Genomic DNA, 22,824 nt, shown 5'->3' with positions numbered 1-22,824 from the left:
TGTCCATGTATTCTTGTAATCAAAGTACAGGTCGCATTTGTTGTCCGAATTTCACAAAATGTTGCATAAGTCTCCTTTTTGGTCCAAGGACGAACGCTATTGATTTTGAAAAAATCGGTCCAGATTCAGATATAGCTCCCATATAAATCTTTGATCCAATGTGCCCTTTAAAAGCTGTAGAACCCACAATTTTGGTCTTTACTTACGATCTTTGCAAAATTTGGCACAAAGTGTTTTTTTTTTGCTGTCCCAATATGTGTGAAAAATCTTATTGAAATCGGTCCAGATTTAGATATTGCTCCCATATATATCTTTCATCCAATGTGCCCTTTTCGCTGAAATTTGAAGTAGTGAGTTATCTTAAGCCTCCTGACATCTTACCTAAATATGGTTTATATCGGTGTATATATTGGACTAGCTGACCCGGGCCCGCTCCGCTGCGCCTTCTTTTACTTTATATGGAACAAAAGTTTCCTTGGAATATTTATTTTCGACAATTAAAGAGCTTTTAGTGAAATACCATGCTACGAAATCCGTATATCACTTGACTAACAGTTTAATAATATAAGTGCCTTTATCTGTATCCCATATGATCTTTATTGGTCTACGAATTTAAGTTTGGATGTAAGCTGCACTCTATTCTTAAAATACTTCATTTCAGCCCGATATTCTCATGATATCTGATTTAGTGGTGTTTTCGGGGGAGAGGTGGTCCCCTAGATCCTTGGCCCTGAAAAAATATCAGCATCGTGCTCTTCTCTCAAATACCAATTATATTGTCATTGGCTTAAGAGGAGTTTAAAGGATGAGGCGTCGCCCAAACCCATGGCCCCAAAATAGGTTATCAAATTCGTTTTCTAATCTCAAATACCTTTCATTTGAGCCACATATTGGCATGGTCGAACATTTTTTTTCCTTTGGGGGTGTTTTGGGAAAGGGATGATGCCCTAATTACATGGTCCTACATTTGGATATCAAATTTCTATTCTACTCCCAAATACCTTTATTTGAGCCCCATATTGCGATAGTCACTAAAAAATTGCTGTTTGTGGGGTATTTTGGGAAAGAGATAGCCCCCCAGAAAATTGGTCTCGAAAATGAGTATCAATTCTTGCTCTAACCCCCAATACCCTCCATTTAAGCCCCACATTGTCATGGTCGGTAAATAAGCCCGATATAGGGGTGTTTTGGGGAATGGGGTGGTCCCCCAAATTCGAAGCTCTGAAAATATATCAGCAACGTGCTCTATTCTCATATATCTATATATCATTTATTTGAACCCCACATTGCCATTGCCCTCAAAATTGGATATCAAATTCGTTTTCTAAACTCATTTCAACTCCTTATTACAAAAGTCAGAAAAAATGTCCGGTTTGGGGTGTTGGCCCTAAAAACTATGAATATTTAGTTCCACTCTCTTTAAGAGCCAAATTGTCTTGGTGAGCAAATACGTCCTATTTGGGGGTTGTAATGGTGGTGGGACATCCGCTAGACAGTTGGCCCCTAATGTTGATATCAGATACGTGGTCTAATCCCAAATAACTTTAATTTGAGCCCCAATATTTCCATAGTCGGCAAACATGACCGGCTTGGGGGGTGTTTTGTGGGATGGGCGGCCACTCATTGAGTTGGCCTTGAAAAGATATATCGGATTCGTGTTCCACTTTAAAAAGCCTTCTTATTTGAGCCTCATATTGCAATAGTCAGAAAATACTTACTATTTGGGTGGTGTTGTGGGGGTGGTGTGGCCCCATAGACACTTTTCCCGAACATTGATATCAAATTTGTGCTTTACTTCCGAAGACCTTTCATTTGAGCCCCATATTGCTAAGGGCGTAAATTTTACCCCTTTGGGGATGTTTTTGGTGTGAGACGGCCCCCCAAACACGTCCCATATTTAGATATCAGAGGCGTATTCTACATTCAAATACCTTTTATTGAAGCCCCATATTCCCATGGTCAATAAATAAGTCCAGATTGGGGGGTGTTTTGGGGAAGGGGTCCACCCCCCAGAAACGTGGTCCCACATTTGGACATCATATTCGTATTCTACTCGCAATACCTTTCATTTGAGTCCCATATTGCCATGATCGGTAAAAATGTCCGATTTAGGGTTGTTTTGGGGCTTGGGTTGGTCCCCCCTAGCACTTGGTCCGACAATTGGATATCAGATATGTTTTCTTATCTTAAATACCTTTCATTTGAGTCCCATATTGTCGTGATTGGTGTAATTAAATGTTTGGTAGGTTTTAGGGTGGGGCAGCCCCCCTAGGTACCCCATCCAAAATTTGGAAACCAAATTTTTATTTTTAGGGTACTATATGGGAGCACACAAAATTTCGCTTAAATCGCACCAAACATCTTCGAGATTTGGCGTTTCTGAAAATTAGGGTAAGGGGGAGGGTCCGCCCGCCTTCAGATATCAAAAAATATAGTACCCTATTGTCACCACGGGGTCATTATGCATCATCTGTGAAAATTTCAAGAAAATCGGTTCAGCCGTTTCTGAGTCTATAAGGAACACACAAACATACAAAAAAACGAACAAACACAAATTGATTTTTATACCCACCACCGAAGGATGGGGGTATATTCATTTTGTCATTCCGTTTGCAACACATCGAAATATCCATTTCCGACCCTATAAAGTATATATATTCTTGATCAGCGTAAAAATCTAAGACGATCTAGCCATGTCCGTCCGTCTGTCCGTCTGTCTGTTGAAATCACGCTACAGTCTTTAAAAATAGAGATATTGAGCTGAAATTTTGCACAGATTCTTTTTTTGTCCATAAGCAGGTTAAGTTCGAAGATGGGCTATATCGGACTATATCTTGATATAGCCCCCAAATAGACCGATCCGCCGATTTAGGGTCTTAGGCCCATAAAAGCCACATTTATTATCCGATTTTGTTGAAATTTGGGACAGTGAGTTGTCTTAGGCCCTTTGACATGTTTCTTTAATTTGGTCCAGATCGGTTCAGATTTGGATATAGCTCCCATATAGACCGATCCTCCGGTTTAGGGTCTTAGGCCCACAAAAGCCACATTTATTATCCGATTTTTCTAAAATTCGGGGCAGTGAATTGTGTAAGGCCCTTCGACATCCTTTGTCAATTTGGCTCAGATCGGTCCAAATTTGGATATAGCTGCCATATAGACCGATCCTCCGGTTTAGGGTCTAAGGCCCATTAAAGCCACATTTATTGTCCGATTTCGCTGAAATTTAGGACAGTGAGTTGTCTTAGGCCCTTTGACATGTTTCTTTAATTTGGTCCAGATCGGTTCAGATTTGGATATAGCTCCCATATAGACCGATCCTCCGGTTTAGGGTCTTAGGCCCACAAAAGCCACATTTATTATCCGATTTTTCTAAAATTCGGGGCAGTGAATTGTGTAAGGCCCATCGACATCCTTCGTTAATTTGGCTCAGATCGGTTCAGATTTGGATATAGCTGCCATATAGATCGATCCTCCGATTTATGGTGTAAGGCCCATAATAGCCACATTCATTATCCGATTTTGCTGAAATTTGGGACAGTGAGATGTGTTAGGCCCTTTGACGTATTTATTCAATTTAGTCCAGATCGGTTCAAATTTGGATATAGCTGCCATATAGATCGATTCCTTGATTTATGGTTTTGGGCCCATAAAATGCTCATTTATTACCCGATGTCCCCGAAATTTGGAACAGTGAGTTAAGTTAAGCCCCTTGACATACTTCTGCAATATCGCACAGATCGGTCCAGATTTGGATATAGCTGCCATATAGACCGATATCTAGGTTTTAGGTTTTGGGACCATAAAAGACGCATTTATTGTCCGATGTCGCTGAAATTTGGGACAGTGCTTAGTGTTAAGCTCTTCGACATGTTTATGCAACTTGGCCCAAATCGGTCCAGATTTGGATATAGGTGCCATGTAGACCGATATCTCGATTTAAAGTCTTGGCCCCATATAAGGCGCATTTATAATCCGATTTCACTGAAATTTGACACAGTGACTTATGTTCGGCTTTTCGACATCCGTGTCGTATATAGTTCAGATCGGTATGAGGTATATGAGTATAAGGTATGAAATTTTCACCGAATTTAGATGCAAGGTGGTTTACATATATACCCGAGGTGGTGGGTATCCAAAGTTCGGCCCGGCCGAACTTAACGCCTTTTTACTTGTTATATATAAGATATCTGAAAGCTGACCAATCTTCTTCCATCTACAATGATATTTTGTTTCAAATGGAATAAAATTTTCTTTATTGCTAGTGCCAACAAAAGTTTGCTGTGTTGTGTGATATATAACCTCGTTGTTGTGATGTGGTTGCTTATTTAAACACTTGCCTTGATATGTTGCCATACACACTAAACATGCACACCCACTACAAGAACGTCTTTGTACAATAAACAAGCTTTGAGATAAAAATAAAAAAAAAAACAGACAAAAACTTCGAAACCAGGTGTATGAATGGCACTTGTTGCATCGTTACAGCACCATGTACCAGGAATCATAGTAAATTGAAAAAATGGCAATGCAGTTTTTTTCCTGATTATTTGCCAACTTATTTTATTTACTGAAATCACATAAGCCCTTGCTTCGATATGTCTGTGTGTCTGTCCCTAGATCATAAACTGTCTGTACGTCCGTCTGTTTGTTTGCAATACCCTGCCATGTTGTGTTTGTTTGTATCTCCGTATTTGTCAAGTTTTTTTAGATCACATTCATTCGATTTAATTTTTTGTTGTCAGACACAGTAAAAATCATAGGACGGGAGAGGTGGGGAGGGGTGGGGAGACCAAGGTAAAGGCACAGCCAAAGAAAAGGACTTAAATGATGCGACTTGATAACAGCCAGTTGCTTGGCATTATTTTTGATTTTGATTTTGGTCTCTTCAGTTGATAGTTATGTTGACAATGATCGTGATAGGAACATGATAAATGACATTTTTGCTTATTGTCCGACATTTATGGTTTTGTCAATAAGTGTTTTTTGTGTGTTGTGTTTGTTGCTGGCATTCGATTGGTTTTCTGTGTTTGTAAAATTAGAGATTTCATGCTTTAGTTCGGTTGCCAAAGACAGATAACCATTTATAAATGGAATATAAAGACAACTGTAGAAGTCGATAGCGAAAAACAAAATGCTTAAGAAACAAATTAATTTTTGAAACTATTTCTTTTAATTATACCCACCACCGAAGGATGGGGGTATATTCATTTTGTCATTCCGTTTGCAACACATCGAAATATCCATTTCCGACCCTATAAAGTATATATATTCTGGATCAGCGTAGAAATCTAAGACGATCTAGCCATGTCCGTCCGTCTGTCCGTCTGTCTGTTGAAATCACGCTACAGTCTTTAAAAATAGAGATATTGAGCTGAAATTTTGCACAGATTCTTTTTTTTTGTCCATAAGCAGGTTAAGTTCGAAGATGGGCCGATCCGCCGATTTAGGGTCTTAGACCCATAAAAACCACATTTATTATCCGATTTTGTTGAAATTTGGGACAGTGAGTTGTGTTAGGCCCTTCGACATCCTTTGTCAATTTGGCTCACATCGGTCCAGATTTGGATATAGCTGCCATATAGACCAATCCTCCGATTTAGGGTCTTAAGCCCATAAAAGCCACATATATTATCCGATTTCACTGAAATTTGGGACAGGGAGTTATGTTAGGCCCTTCGACTTCCTTCGTTAATTTTGCCTAGATCGGTCCAGATTTGGATATAGCTGCCATATAGATCGATATTCCGATTTAGGGTCTTAGGCCCATAAAAGCCACATTTATTATCCGATTTCGCTGAAATTTGGGACAGTGAGTTGTCTTAGGCCCTTCGACTTCCTTCGTTAAATTGGTCCAGATCGGTTCAGATTTGGATATAGCTGCCATATAGACCGATCCTCCGGTTAAGGGTTTTAGGCCCACAAAAGACACATTTATTATCCGATTTCGCTGAAATTTGGGACTGTGAGTTGTGTTAAGCCCATCGACATTCATCGTTAATTTGACTCAGATCGGTCCAGATTTGGATATAGCTGCCATATGGACCGATCCTCCAATTTATGGTGTTAGGCCCATAAAAGGCACATATATTGTCCGATTTTGCTGAAATTTGGGATAGTGAGTTGTGTTAGGCACTTCGACATCCTTCGTTAATTTGATCTAGATCGATTCAGATTTGGATATAGCTGTCATATAGACCGATTTCTTGATTTATGGTTTTGGGCCCAAGACCTTAAATCGAGAGATCGGCCTGTATAACAGCTATATCCAAATCTGGACCGATCTAGGCCGAACTGGAGAAGGATATTAAATGGCCTTACACAACGCACTGTCCCGAATTTCAGCCAAATCGAATAATAAGTGTGGCTTTTATGGACCTAAGACCCTAAATCGGAGGATCGGTCTATATAGGGGCTATATCAACATATAGTCCGATATAGCCAATCTTCGAACTTATGGACAAAGAAAAAATCTGAGATATTTCAGCTCAATATCTCAATTTTTAAAGACTGTAGCGTGATTTCAACAGACCGACGGTCGGACAAGGCTAGATCGTCTTCGATTTTTACGCTGATCAAGAGTATATATACTTTATAGGATCGGAAACGGATATTTCGATGTGGTGCAAACGGAATGACAAAATGAATATGCCCCCATTTTTCGGTGGTGAGCATAACAACGCTAAGAGTCTAATTTTTAATACCCACCACCAAAGGATAAGGGGTATATTCATTTAATCAATCCGTTTGCAACATACCAAAATATCAATTTCCGCCCGATGTCGGTGTGTCTGTCCGTCGGTCTGTTGTTATCACTCTACAGCTTTCAAAAGTTGAAATATTGAGCTGAAATTTTGCGCAAATACGTCTTTTTGATGCACTCTGGTTAGGTTCTTGAACGGGCCCAATCGGATGATATTTAGATAAGGCCGCTATATAGACCGATCTGCCGATAAAGAGTCTTATGCCCATAAATGGTTCATTTTTTACCCGATTGCGCCGAAATTTAAAAAAGTGAGTTGTTTTAAGCCTCCCGACATTCGACCCAAATATGGTTCAGATCGGGCTATACTTAGACATAGCTGCCACATTGACCGCTCTGCTCATAAAGGGTCTGAAGCCCATAAAAGTTTTACTTGTTATCCGATTTCCGACATCCGCCCCAAATGTGTGTCACATCGAACAATATGTAGATATAGTTGCCATATAGACCGATCTGCAATTTAAGGGTCTGAAACCCATGAAAGCTGCATTTGGTACATAATTTCGCTAAAATTTTAATCAGTGAGTTGTTTTAAGCCGCACACCATACGACCTAAATATGGCAAAGATCGAAATGTATTTAGATGTAGCTGTCATATATACCGATATGCCGATTAAGGGTGTGAAGCTCATATAAGCTTCATTTATTACCCGATTTCGTTGAAATTTGAAATAGTGAGTTGTTTTATCCTCCCGATCCACAAATGAGTCAGATCAGACTACATAGATATTGCTGTCATATAGACCGATCTTCCTATTAAGGGTCTTAATCCTATAAAAAGTAAATGTATGCCTGAAAACCTGAATAAAATATGATCGAGACCAGCCCCTATTAAGACTAACTACTGATATAGTAGTAAAGTTATAGTAAAATAGGGTGTTTATTGTATGCTTGTTTAATTTGGTTCAGATCGGGTCAGATTTGGTTATAGGTGCCATATAGAACTACCTTTCGATTTAAAATCTTGGCCCTATAAAAAGCGCATTTATTATCCGATTTCATGTAAAATTGACGCAGTGACTTATGTTAGGATTTTCAACATCCGTGTCCTATACGGTTCAGATCGATTTATATATGGATAAGATTGCCAAAAAGACCAATATTTTGTTCTACAAATTGAACAGTGACTTATATTTTATAGACCACTCAATGTCCGTGCCGAATTTGGGTGCATAAGTTATCCAATGTTTCACCGGGTTTTGACGAAAGGTGGATTACATATATACCCAAGGTGGTGTGTATCCAAAGTTCGGCCCGGCCGAACTTAACGCTTTATTACTTGTTTTCTTTGAGATCTTTACAGACATTGTCATTGGGTGGCTGGAGAGGCGGAACTAGGTCGATGATATTGCTCGGTTTCTGTGACGTGTGGGTATAAAATACAAAACATTTAAGTTGAATACAATCAGGGTAAATACAATAAAAACAAGTAAAAACGTGCTAAGTTCGGCCGGGCCGAATCTTATATACCCTCCACCATGGATCGCATTTGTCAAGTTCGTTTCCCGGCATCTCTTCTTAGGCAAAAAAGGATATAAGAAAAGATTTGCCCTGCTATCAGAGCGATATCAAGATATGGTCCGGTTTGGACCTGTGTAAAATGTCAGCCAATTCGAATAAGAATTGCGCCCTTTGGGGGCTCAAGAAGTAAAATAGAGAGATCAACTTACATGGGAGCTGTATTAGGCCATAGACCGATGCAGACCATAATAAACACGTATATTGATGGTCATGAGAGGATCCGTCGTTCAAAATTTCAAGCAAATCAGATAAGAAATGCGCCCTCTAGAGGCTCAAGAAGTCAAGACCCAAGATAGGTTTAAATGACAGCTATATCATCATCATCATTCATCAAAATCCAGCGAAAATTGCATGCCTTATGTCCCATAGCAGTTATATCGAAATATGATCCGATTTGGACCACATACTAATAAGTACAAGTCATTGTTCAATTATGTATAAAAAAATGTTGGTCCTTTTAGCTATATCTAAAAATAAACCTGAACCATATACAATATGGATGTCGAAAAGCCTCACATAAGTCACTGTGTCAAATTTCAGCGACATCGCACGATAAATGCGCCTTTTAAGGGCCCAAAACCTTAAACCGAGAGATCGGTCTATGGCAGCTATATCCAAATCTTGACAAATCAGTGCCATAATGCAGAACTATGTCAAGAAGTTTAACCTAACCCAATGTCCCAATTTCGGCGACATCGGACAATAAATGCGCTTTTTATGGGCCTCAGACCCTTAATGGGAGGATCGGTCTATATGGCAGCTATATCAAAATCTAGACCGATCTGAGCCAAATTGACAAAGGATGCCGAAGGGCCTAACACAACTCACTGTCCCAAATTTTTAGCAAAATCTGATAAAAAATGTGGCTTTTATTGGCCTAAGACCCTAATTCGGCGGATCGGTCTATATGGCAGCTATATCCAAATCTGAACCGATCTGGGCCAAATTGACGTAGGATGTAGAAGGGTGTAACACAACTCACTGTCCCAAATTTCAGCAAAATCGGATAATAAATGTGGTTTTTATAGGTTTAAGACCCTAAATCGGCGGATCGGTCTATATGGCAGCTATATCCAAATCTGGAGCGATCTGAGCCAAATTGACGGAGGATGTCGAAGGGCCTTACACAACTCACTGTCCCAAATTTCAGTGAAATTGGATAATAAATGTAGTTTTTATAGGTCTAAGACCCTAAATCGGCGGATCGGTCTATATGGCAGCTATATCCAAATCTGAACCGATCTGGGCCAAATTGACGCCAGATGTCGAAGGGCCTTACATAACTCACTGTCTTAAATTTCAGCAAAATCGGATAATATAATAAGGTGGCTTTTATGGGCCTAATACCCTAAATCGGCCGATCGGTCTATATGAGGGCTATATATAGTCCGATATAGCCCATCTTCAAACTTAACCTGCTTATGGACAAAAAAAAAAGACTCTGTGAAAAGTTAGAGCTCAATATCTTTATTTTTGATGACTGTAGCGTGATTTCAACAGACAGACGGACAGACGGACGGACATGTCTAGATCGTCTTAGATTTTTACGCTGATCAAGAATATATATACTTTATGGGTCGCAAATGGATATTTCGATGTGTTGTAAACGGAATGACAAAATAAAAATACCCCCATCCTTCGGTGGTGGGTATAATAACCCAAACGAATAAACATTGGGTCACACTTCTGTTTAAAGTTGTTCTGCATAAGTTTAAAATTTTAGGTTTTTTTTCTGCTTTGTTGTAGTTTTTGGAATTGTGTTATACTTCACGCACGACCTTTAAATATCATGTACAAGAAATTCGAGCAGACACTTATTGCTGATCTAAAACGAAAAATCGAAATGTTCAGAAAGAGAATCATGCACCCTTTGTGACTTAGTTGTTGAGCCTAATATCCAAGAAAGGATGACATTGCATTTAAAGGCGACCAATGGTAGCAATGTTTTGGTTTTTTCTTGGCCGCAGCAAAATTCCCTTAGAGGAAGTCGTAGAGGAAGGTTTTTGGTAAGGAACGGCAGGTTGGTTTATTTTCAATGTAGACAGAATGTGCAAGGTTTGCGATGGTCTCCGCATGTTACATGCTTGTGGTTCGTATATTTAAGCACAATAAATAATGGCCTCCCAAAAAATATCAGCAAACTGAAACAACAGCAGCTCCATTGCCTTCATGATATCAATTTACACTTAAAAAACATACACAAATCGATTGTTTCGCTGATAATCGTGCGTGATTTTGTTGTTTGCCAAAAAGTTACAAATGAAGTTGAATAACAAAAAAAAAAAAAAAAAAAAAAACAAGTAAAAAGGCATTAAGTTTGTCCGGGCCGAACTTTGGATACCCGGGTATATATGTAAACCGCCTTTCAACGAAATTCGGTGAAAAATTCATAACTTATGTCCCATATCAGATATGGTCCGGTTTGGACCACAATTAAATGTTGGAGACCTGTGTAAAATGTCAGCCAATTCGAATAAGAATTGCGCTCTTTGTGGGCTCAAGAAGTAAAATAGAGAGATCGATTTATATGGGAGCTGTATCGGGCTATAGACCGGCAAGCGGCTAGCTTTACTCCTTCGGAAGTTAGCGTGCTTTCGACAGACAGACGGACGGACGGACGGACAGACGGACGGACATGGCTAGATCGACATAAAATTTCACGACGATCAAGAATATATATAGATTATGTGGTCTAAGACGAATATTTCGAGTAGTTACATCAGAATGACGAAATTAGTATACCCCCCATCTTATGGTGGAGAGTATAAAAATAAACCGATCTGAACCATATACGACACGGATGTCGAAAAGCCTAACATAAGACTTTGTCAAATTTCAGTAATATCGGATTATAAATGCGAATTTAATGGGGCCAAGACTTTAAATCGCGATATCGGTTTACATGGCAGCTATATCCAAATCTGGACCAATTTGGGCCAAGTTGCATAAAAATGTCGAAGAGCCTAACTTAAAGCACTGTCCCAAATTTAAGCGAAATCGGACAATAAATGCCTCTTTTATGGGCCCAAAAGCTTAAATCGAGAAATCGGTCTATATGGCAGCTATATTCAAATCTAGACCGATTTGGGCAAAATTGAAGAAGGACTTCGAAGAGCCTAACTAAATCCACTGTCTCAAATTTCAGCGACATCAGACAATAAATGCGTCTTTTATGGCCCCAAAACCTAAAACCTAGATATCGGTCTATATGGCAGCTATAACCAAATCTGGACCGATCTGTGCGATATTGCAAAAGTATGTCTAGGGGCTTAATTTAACTCACTGTTCCGAATTTCAGCGACATCGGGCAATAAATGAGCATTTTATGGGCCCAAAACCTTAAATCAGGAAATCGGTCTATATGACAGCTATATCCAAATCTAAACCGATCTGGACCAAATTAAAGAAATATGTCAAAGGGCCTAACACAACTCACTGTCCCAAATTTCAGCAAAATCGGATAATGAATGTGGCTTTTATGGGCCTTACACCATAAATCGGAGGATCGATCTATATGGCAGCTATATCCAAATCTGAACCGATCTGAGCCGTATTGACGGAGGATGTCGAAGGGCTTAACGCAACTCACTGTCCCGAATTTCAGCAAAATCGGACAATATATGTGCCTTTTATGGGCCTAAGACCCTAAATCGGAGGATCGGTCTATATGGCAGCTATATCCAAATCTGAACCGATCTGAGCCAAATAGACGGAGTCTGTCGAAGGGCCTAAGACAACTCACTGTCCCGAATTTCAGCAAAATCGGATAATAAATGTGGCTTTTATGGGCCTTACACCATAAATCGGAGGATCGATCTATATGGCAGCTATATCCAAATCTGAACCGATCTGAGTCAAATTAACGATGAATGTCGATGGGCTTAACACAACTCACAGTCCCAAATTTCAGCGAAATCGGATAATAAATGTGGCCCCAAAACCTAAAACCGAGAGATCGGTGTATATGGCAGCTATATCCAAATCTGGACACATCTAGGCAAAATTAACGAAGGAAGTCGAAGGGCCTAACATAACTCCCTGTCCTAAATTTCAGCAAAATCGGATAATATATGTGGCTTTTATGGGTTTAAGACCCTAAATCGGAGGATCGGTCTATATGGCAGCTATATCCAAATCTGTACCGATCTGAGCCAAATTGACGAAGAATGTCGAAGGGCCTAACACAACTCACTGTCCCAAATTTCAGCAAAATCGGACAATATATGTGCCTTTTATGGGCCTAACACCATAAATTGGAGGATCGGTCCATATGGCAGCTATATCCAAATCTGGACCGATCTGAGTCAAATTAACGATGAATGTCGATGGGCTTAACACAACTCACAGTCCCAAATTTCAGCGAAATCGGATAATAAATGTGGCCCCAAAACCTAAAACCGAGAGATCGGTGTATATGGCAGCTATATCCAAATCTGGACACATCTAGGCAAAATTAACGAAGGAAGTCGAAGGGCCTAACATAACTCCCTGTCCTAAATTTCAGCAAAATCGGATAATATATGTGGCTTTTATGGGTTTAAGACCCTAAATCGGAGGATCGGTCTATATGGCAGCTATATCCAAATCTGTACCGATCTGAGCCAAATTGACGAAGAATGTCGAAGGGCCTAACACAACTCACTGTCCCAAATTTCAGCAAAATCGGACAATATATGTGCCTTTTATGGGCCTAACACCATAAATTGGAGGATCGGTCCATATGGCAGCTATATCCAAATCTGGACCGATCTGAGTCAAATTAACGATGAATGTCGATGGGCTTAACACAACTCACAGTCCCAAATTTCAGCGAAATCGGATAATAAATGTGGCCCCAAAACCTAAAACCGAGAGATCGGTGTATATGGCAGCTATATCCAAATCTGGACACATCTAGGCAAAATTAACGAAGGAAGTCGAAGGGCCTAACATAACTCCCTGTCCTAAATTTCAGCAAAATCGGATAATATATGTGGCTTTTATGGGTTTAAGACCCTAAATCGGAGGATCGGTCTATATGGCAGCTATATCCAAATCTGTACCGATCTGAGCCAAATTGACGAAGAATGTCGAAGGGCCTAACACAACTCACTGTCCCAAATTTCAACAAAATCGGATAATATATGTGGCTTTTATGGGCCTAAGACCCTAAATCGGCGGATCGGTCTATATGGGGGCTATATCAAAATATAGTCCGATATAGCCCATCTTCGAACTTAACCTGCTTATGGGCAAAAAAGAATCTGTGCAAAATTTCAGCTCAATATTTCTATTTTTAAAGACTGTAGCGTGATTTCAACAGACAGACGGACAGACGGACGGACATGTCTAAATCGTCTTAGATTTTTACGCTGATCAAGAATATATATACTTTATAGGGTCGGAAATGGATATTTCGATGTGTTGCAAACGGAATGACAAAATGAATATACTCCCATCCTTCGGTGGTGGGTATAAAAATAGAGATATTGAGCTGAAGCTTTGCACAGATTCTTGTTTTGTCCATAAGCAGGTTAGGTTCGAAGATGGGCTATATCGTCCTATATCTTGATGTAGCCCCCATATAGACCGATCCGTCGATTTAGGGTCAACACATCGAAATATCCATTTCCGACCCTATAAAGTATATATATTCTTGATCAGCGTAAAAATCTAAGACGATCTAGCCATGTCCGTCCGTCTGTCCGTCTGTCTGTTGAAATCACGCTACAGTCTTTAAAAATAGAAATATTGAGCTGAAATTTTGCACAGATTCTTTGTTTGTGCATAAGCAGGTTAAGTTCGAAGATTAGCACGCTTTAACTTGTCTTTCATTCTAAAAGCTTTATATTTTGCTGTACTGGGAAGGGTTTACTTACCTGGCTCGTCACTTTAAACAAAAGTCTTAAGCAACAAACCCTGCTCTTTAAAATATGATCGTTTAATATCATACATTACCCAATGAAGTGTGAATAAAATATTTTATCAATTTGTATTAAAAATTCTCATAAGTTGCGAGATCACAAATATATTTGGTTTATGAAAAAAAAAAGATTTTTTTTAAATATTGCTCTCCAGAGTCTGCAATTTAATTTTCATTTTCTTATCAAATAACAATCAGACAAAAGAAAAATATTTTCGAGTCGTACCTTTTATGGTCATTTGTTGATGAATGTCCGATAACGACTTGAAATGAATGCGAATAAAGATTCGCTTTGTGAAGAAAAATGACGAAGTAAAGCAAGAAGGTATCGGGAAAAAAATTAAAAAAAAAAAATTATAACAACCTGAACTAAACGATGATAATTGGGAAATAATGTAATGCATCAGATAGCAAACGAGGTGGGTATGTTTCCATCATGGGAAATTACAAAGAAATACTGCTGTTGCATTCCCAAGGGAAGTATTAATGGAAAGGCATAGTTAAAATACGACAATAAAAGCTCAGTAAATTCGGCTTTTACAATCTTATTTACCCTCCGCAATAGATTAAATTCTTGTGGTTCTCTGGATGATTTTTTCCTTTACGAATTAAAAACAAGTAAAAAGGCGTTAAGTTCGGCCGGGCCGAACTTTGGATACCCACCACCTCGGGTATATATGTAAACCAACTTTCATCAAAATTCGGTGAAAATTTCATACCTTATACTCATATACCTCATACCGATCTGAACTATCGGATTATAAATGCGCCTTTTATGGGGCCAAGATTTTAAATTGAGATATCGGTCTACATGGCAGCTATATGCAAATCTATACCGATTTGAGCCAAGTTGAATAAACATCTCGAAAAGCCTAACACAAAGCACTGTCCCAAATTTCGGCGAAATCGAACAATAAATGCCTCTTTTATGGAACCTAAACCTTAAATCGAGAGATCGGTCCATATGGCAGCTATATGCAAATCTGGACCGATCTGGGCAAAATTGAAGAAGGACGTCGAAGAGCCTAACCAAACTCACTGTGTCAAATTTCAGCGACATCGGACAATAAATGCGTCTTTTATGGCCCCAAAACGTAAAACCTAGATATCGGTCTATATGGCAGCTATATCCAAATCTAGACCGATCTGTGCGATATTGCAGAAGTATGTCAAGGGGCTTAACTTAACTCACTGTCCCAAATTTCGGCGACATCGGACAATAAATTAGCATTTTATGGGCCCAAAACCATAAATCAAGAAATCGGTCTATATGGCAGCTATATCTAAATCTGAACAATTCTGGGCCAAATTGAAGAAAGATGTCGATAGGCCTAACACAATTCACTGTCCCAAATTTCAGCGACATCGGATAATAAATGTGTCTTTTAACGCCTCAAAACCTAAAACCTTGATACCGGTCTATATGGCAGCTATATCTAAATTTGGACCGATTTGGGCCAAATTGGCGAGGGATGTCGATGGTTCTAACACAATTCACTGTCCCGAATTTCAGCAAAATCTGACAATATATGTGGGTTTTGTAGGCCTAAGACCCTAAATCGGCGGATCGGTCTATATGGGGGCTGTATCAAGATACAGTCCCATATAGCCCATCTTCGAACTTAAGCTGCTTATGGACAAAACAAGTAAAAAGGCGTTAAGTTCGGCCGGGTTGAACTTTGTATACCAACCACCTCGGGTATATATCTGAACCACCTTTCGTCAAAATCCAGTGAAAAATGCATACCTTATGCCCCCTAGCAGCTATATAGACATATCATCCGATTTAGACCAAATGCTTATAAGTACAAGTCATTGTTCAATCGAGAGATCGGTATATATGGCAGCAATATCCAAATCTGGACCGATGTGAGGCAAACTGAAGACAAATATCGAATGGCCCAAGACAACTCACTGTCCCAAATTTAGGCGACATCGGACAATAAATGCGCTTTTTATGGGTCCAAAACCTTAAATCGAGAGATCGGTCTAAATGTCAGCTATATCCAAATCTGGACCGATCTGGGCCAAATAGAAGAAAGATGTCAAAGGGCCTAAGGCTCACTCACTGTCCCAAATTTCAGCAAAATCGGATAATAAATGTGGCTTTTATAGGGTCAGAAATGGATATTTCGATGTGTTGCAAACGGAATGACAAAATGAATATACCCCCATCCGTCTGTGGTGGGTATAACAAGTAAGAGCGTGCTAAGTTCGGCCGGGCCGAATCTTATATACCCTTCACCGTGCATCGCATTTGTCGAGTTCTATGCGCGGTATCTGTTTTTAGACAAAGAATATAGAATAAGAACTGTTATGCTATTGGAGCTATATAAAATTATAGTCCGATTTGAACCATAAATGAATGCGGAACATTGTAGAATTCGTTGTGTAATATTTCAGTTCATTCAGATAAGAATTGCGCCTTGTAGGGGCTCAAGAAGCAAAATCGGGAGATAGATTTATATGGGAGCTGTATTAAGCTATTGATCCATTCAGACCATATATGACACGTGTGTTGAAGATCATGAGAGAAGCCGTTGTACAAAATTTAATCCAAATCGGATGAGAATTGCGCCCTTTAGAGGCTCAAAAATTCAAGATCCCAGATCGGTTTATATGGCAGCTATATCAGGTTATTTATCGATTTACGCCATACTCCGCACAGTTATTGAAAGTCATAACAAAGCAACTCATGCAAAATTTCAGCCAAATCGGATGAGAATTGCGCCCTCTAGAGGCTCAAGAAGTCGAGACCCAAGATCGGGTTATATGGCAGTTATATCAAAACGTGGACCGATTTGAACCATTTACAATACCAACCAACCTACACTAATAAAAAATATTTGTTATTATTATTTATTTGCAAAAATTCAAACGGCTAGTTTTATTCCTTCGAAAGTAAGCGTGCTTTCGACAGACAGACAGACGGACGGACGGACGGACAGACAGACGGACAGACGGTCGGACATGGCTAGATCGACTTAAAATGACATGACGATCAGGAATATATATACTTTATGGGGTTTCAGACGCATATTTCGAGGAGTTACAAACAGAATCACGTAATTAATACTTAATTTCATCCTATGGTGGAGGGTATTAAATTAAACGAGTTCTTTTCCCGGCATCTCTTCTTACGCAAAAAAGGATATAAGAAAAGATTTGGTCTGCTATTAGAGCGATATCAAGATAGGGTCCGGTTTGGACCACAATTAAATTATGTGTTGGAGACCTGTGTTAAATGTCAGCCAATTCGCATAAGAAAGTAAAATAGAGAGATCGATTTATATGGGAGCTGTATCGGGCTATAGACCGATTCAGACCGTAATAAACACATATGTTGATGGTCATGAGAAATCCGTCGTCCAAAATTTCAGGCAAATCGGATAATAACTGCGACCTCTAGAGGCTCAAGAAGTCAAGATCCCAGATCGGTTTATATGCCAGCTATATCAGGTTATGAACCGATTTGAACTTTATTTGACACAGTTGTTGAAAGTAAGAACAAAATTCGTCATGAAAATTCTCAACCAAATCGGATAGGAATTGCGCCCTCTAGAAGTTCAAGAAGTCAATTCCCCAGATCTGTATATATGACAGCTATATCAGGTTATGAACCGATTTGAACCACACTTGGCACAATTGTTGGATATCATAACAAAACACGTCGTGCACAATTTCATTCAAATCGGATAAGAATTGCGCACTCTAGAGGCTCAAGAAGTCAAGACCCAAGATCGGTTTATATGGCAGCTATATCAGGTTATGGACTGATTTAAACCATACATGGCACAATTGTTGGATATCATAACAAAATACGTTGTGCAAAATTTCATTCCAATCGGATAAAATTTTGCGACTAAACCGAGCTAAACCGAGAGATCGGTCTATATGGCAGCTACATCCAAATCTGGACCGAATGGACTCCGATGAGCCAAATTGACGGAGGATATTGAAGGGCCTAATACAACTCACTGTCATAAATTTTCGCAAAATCGGATAATAAATGAGGCTTTTATGGGCCTAAGACCCTGAATTGGAGAATCGGTCTGAACCGATCTGAGCCATATTGACGGAGAAGGTTGAAGGGCCTAGCACAACTCACTGTACCAAATTTCAGCGAAATCGAAAAATAAATGTGGCTTTTATGGGCCTAAGACCCCAAATCGGAGGATCGGTCTATATGGCAGCTATATCCAACTCTGAACCGATCTCGGCCAAATTAACGAAGGATGTCGAAGGGCCTAAGGCAACACACTGTCCCAAATTTCAGCGAAATCGGGTAATAAATGTGGCTTTTATGGGCCTTAGACCCTAAATCGGAGGATCGGTCTATATGGCAGCTATATCCAAATCTGAACCGATCTGAGCCAAATTGATGGAGGATGTCGAAGGGCCTAAGACAACTCACTGTCCCGAATTTCAGCAATATCGGATAATAAATGTAGCTTTTAACATTTGACCCCAAAATTTTTACTCTTTGTGGGTGTTTTGAGAAAGGGGCGGTGCTTCAAACACATGGTCCCACATTTCGATATCAGATTCGTATTCTACTCCCAAATACCTTTATTTGACCCCCATATTGCGATGGTCAGTAAATAATTGTTGTTTGTGGGGTGTTTTAGGGAAGGAGTAGTCCCCCAATACCTTCCATTTGAGCCCCACATTGACGTGATAAATATGCCCGATTGGGGGGTATTTTGGGGAGTAGGGTAGTCCCCCAAACACTTAGCCCTGAAGATATATCAGCATCGTGCTCTACTCTCATATATCATTTATTTCAACCCCATATTACCATTGGCCTCAAAATTGGATATCAAATTCGTTTTCTAATCTCAAAGTACATTCATTTAAACCCCTTATTGCAAAATTCAGCAAATATGTCCGGTTTAGGGTATGGGCCCTAAAAAATATCAATATCGAGACCCATTCCCTTTAAGAACCCAAAGGGGTGTCGTGGTGAGCAAATACGTCCTATTTAGGCGTTGCTATGAGGGTGGGACGTCCCCTAGGGAGTTGGTGCCGAGTGTTGATATCAGATTCGTGGTCTAATCCCAAATTCCTTTCATTTCCATAGTCGGCAAACATGGCCGGTTTAGGGGTGTTTTGGGGGATGAAGCGACCGTTCATTGAGTTGGCCCTGAAAATAAATATCAGATTGGTGTTCTATTCTAGAATACTTCTTATTACAGCCCCATATTGGAATGGTTAGCAAATATGTCCTATATGGGTGGCGTTATGGGGGTGGGGTGGCTCCATACACACTTTTTCCCAAATATTTATATCAGATTTGTGCTTTATTTTTCCTTTCATTTGAGCCCCATATTGCTATTGTAGTAAATTTGTCCTCTTTGGGGGTTCTTTTTGGAGGGACAGCCCCCATAGACTTAGTCTCACATTTAATAAATACCTTTCATTTGAGCGCCATTTTGGCATGATCAGTAAATAAGTCCTGTTTGGGGGGTATTTTACGATAGAGGTGCACCCCACAAAAAAATTGGTCCCACATTTGGATACCAAATTCGTATTCTACTCGCAAATACCCAAGGTCGGTAATAATGTCCGATTTAGGGGTGTGTTTGGGGTTGGGGTGCTCCCCCAAATACTTAGTCCGACAATTGGATAGCAGATATGTTTTCTACTCTTAAATACCTTTCATTTGAGTCCCATTTTGTCTTGATTGGTCTATATATATGTATATATTTGGTAGGTTTTGGGGTTGGGGCTGCCCCCCTAGATATCTCATCCGAAATTTGGATACCAAAGTTTTATTTTTATACCCACCACCGACGGATGGGGGTATATTCATTTTGTCATTCCGTTTGCAACACATCGAAATATCCATTTCCGACCCTATAAAGTATATATATTCTTGATCAGCGTAAACATCTAAGACGATCTAAACATGTCCGTCCGTCTGTCCGTCTGTCTGTTAAAATCACGCTACAGTCTTCAAAAATAGAGATATCGAGCTGAAATTTTGCACAGATTTTTTTTTTGTCCATAAGCAGGTTAAGTTCGAAGATGGGCTATATCGGACAATATCTTGATATAGCCCCCATATAGACCGATCCGGGACAGTGACTTGTGTTAGGCCCCTTTACATCCTCCGTCAATTTGGCTTAGATCGGTCCAGATTTAGATACAGCTGCCATATAGACGGATCCTCCGATTTAGGGTCTTAGGCCCATAAAAGCCACATTTATTATCCGATTTTGCTGAAATTCGGGACAGTGAGTTGTCTTAGGCCCTTCGACAGACTCCGTCTATTTGGCTCAGATCGGTTCAGATTTGGATATAGCTGCCATATAGACCGATCCTCCGATTTAGGGTCTTAGGCCCATAAAAGCCACATTTATTATCCGATTTTGCTGAAATTCGGGACAGTGAGTTGTGTTAAGCCCTTCGACATCCTCCGTCAATACGGCTCAGATCGGTTCAGATTTGGATATAGCTGCCATATAGATCGATCCTCCGATTTATGGTGTAAGGCCCATAAAAGCCACATTTATTATCCGATTTTGATGAAATTTGGGACAGTGAGTTGTGTTAGGCCCTTTGACATATTTCTTCAATTTGGTCCAGATCGGTTTAGATTTGGATATAGCTGCCATATAGACCGATTTCTTGATTTATGGTTTTGGGCCCATAAAATGCTCATTTATTGTCCGATGTCGCCGAAATTTGGAACAGTGAGTTAAGTTAAGCCCCTTGACATACTTCTGCAATATCGCACAGATCGGTCCAGATTTGGATATAGCTGCCATATAGACCGATATCTAGGGTTTAGGTTTTGGGGCCATAAAAGACGCATTTATTGTCCGATGTCGCTGAAATTCGACACAGTGAGTTTGGTTAGGCTCTTCGACGTCCTTTTTTAATTTTGCCCAGATCGGTCCAGATTTGCATATAGCTGCTGTATAGACCGATCTCTGGATTTAAGGTTTAGGGCCCATAAAAGAGGCATTTATTGTCCGATTTCGCCGAAATTTGGGACACTGCATTGTGTTAGGCTCTTCGACATCTTGGCTCAAATCGGTCCAGATTTGGATATAGCTGCCATGTAGACCGATATCTCGATTTAAAGTCTTGGCCCCATAAAAGGCTTATGTATAATCCGATTTCACTGAAATTTGATACAGTGACTTATGTTCGGCTTTCGACATCCGTGTCGTATATAGTTCAGATCGGTATGAGGTATATGAGTATAAGGTATGAAATTTTCACCGAATTTTGATGAAAGATGGTTTACATATATACCCGAGGTGGTGGGTATCCAAAGTTCGGCCCGGCCGAATTTAACGCATTTTTACTTGTTGATGCATGGTTTGGATTGGTGACAAAATTTACAACATTTTTATACCCATCCTCGGGTATAACTTTCTGATTTTCAATAATGCAGTTAACAATAGGGAATTTATAGGTTGGTTTTATTTAGTAAAACCTTAAAATATTTTTCATCGTAAATACCTCTTAGCTATTTAATAATGATATAATTACGTTAATATTTACCTTCCATTAAATCATATCGTTTACAATGAGCACATTTACCAATTTAAAATTGACAATGATCGGCCTATAATAAACATGACAAAAAAATAAAAAAAAAATCCCAAAAGCCTTAACAAAGGCAAGACAAACCCAACAAATACTTTATTAAGGCTTTGTTAAAATATTTTTATAAAAATATCATAATTTCAGCAACAAAAAGACAGATACTACTCAAAAACATGTCATCTTTGTATGATTTTTTTTATTTTTGCTCAAGCTAAAAATCTCCTTGCCAAGACATCGTTAATTGTCTACCCATTCCCAGTGCTGTGGCCATGTCTGTCCATCTATGTCTTGTGATAATTATGGCCAATTTAAAAAGGGTTAATTAAACACACACACACACACACATCACAAGGCTTTTAAGATCCAATAAAAAAAAAAACAATCGAAGCCGCGCACTTTATGTCATAAATATATTAACACAACAGCACAGAACGTAACGAAACGAAACTACATAAAAGCCTATTTTTAAGAGCTTTCATATAATAATGGCTCAAGTTAAGTCAATGATTTCCAAATGCAGCCTCAGCAGGCCATGTCTGCAAATGAAACCAAACATAATTGCCTCTGCCTTTATAAGTCATAATGCCACATATGGTCAATTGGAGTTGTAGTCATAAAAACCAAATATTTCCACACAATCATAAGCAGAAAAAAATGAAATTCCTTCAGTTTCTGTGCTTTTATTTTTGTGCTGTTAATGTCTCTTCTCTATATTTATCATCATTGGCAGTTGTTATACTTTTGTTCAGGGAAAACTTACAAAAATATACTTCACGAACAGAGAGCTGAAAAAAACTAAACAGAAGGCGCAAAAACTCAAATATGAAAAGTTATCCTTTGTCCAAGATCATGTTTGCGTATATATAACAAGGCAATGTGATCACATAAATATTCTCAAGGAATTCAGAACATTGTGTCATATTTAATACAGCGCAGATTTTTTGTTTAATTAAATGCCATTTATAAAAGCTGCACGTATTGTAGCAAATATTTTCGTGTATTGAGATGATGATTTTTATACCCACCACCGAAGGATGGGGGTCTATTCATTTTGTCATTTCGTTTGCAACATATCGAA

This window comes from Stomoxys calcitrans, chromosome 1 (assembly GCF_963082655.1).
Source record: "Stomoxys calcitrans chromosome 1, idStoCalc2.1, whole genome shotgun sequence".
Taxonomy (NCBI): Eukaryota; Metazoa; Arthropoda; class Insecta; order Diptera; family Muscidae; genus Stomoxys; species Stomoxys calcitrans.
This window is presented reverse-complemented; position numbering follows the sequence as displayed.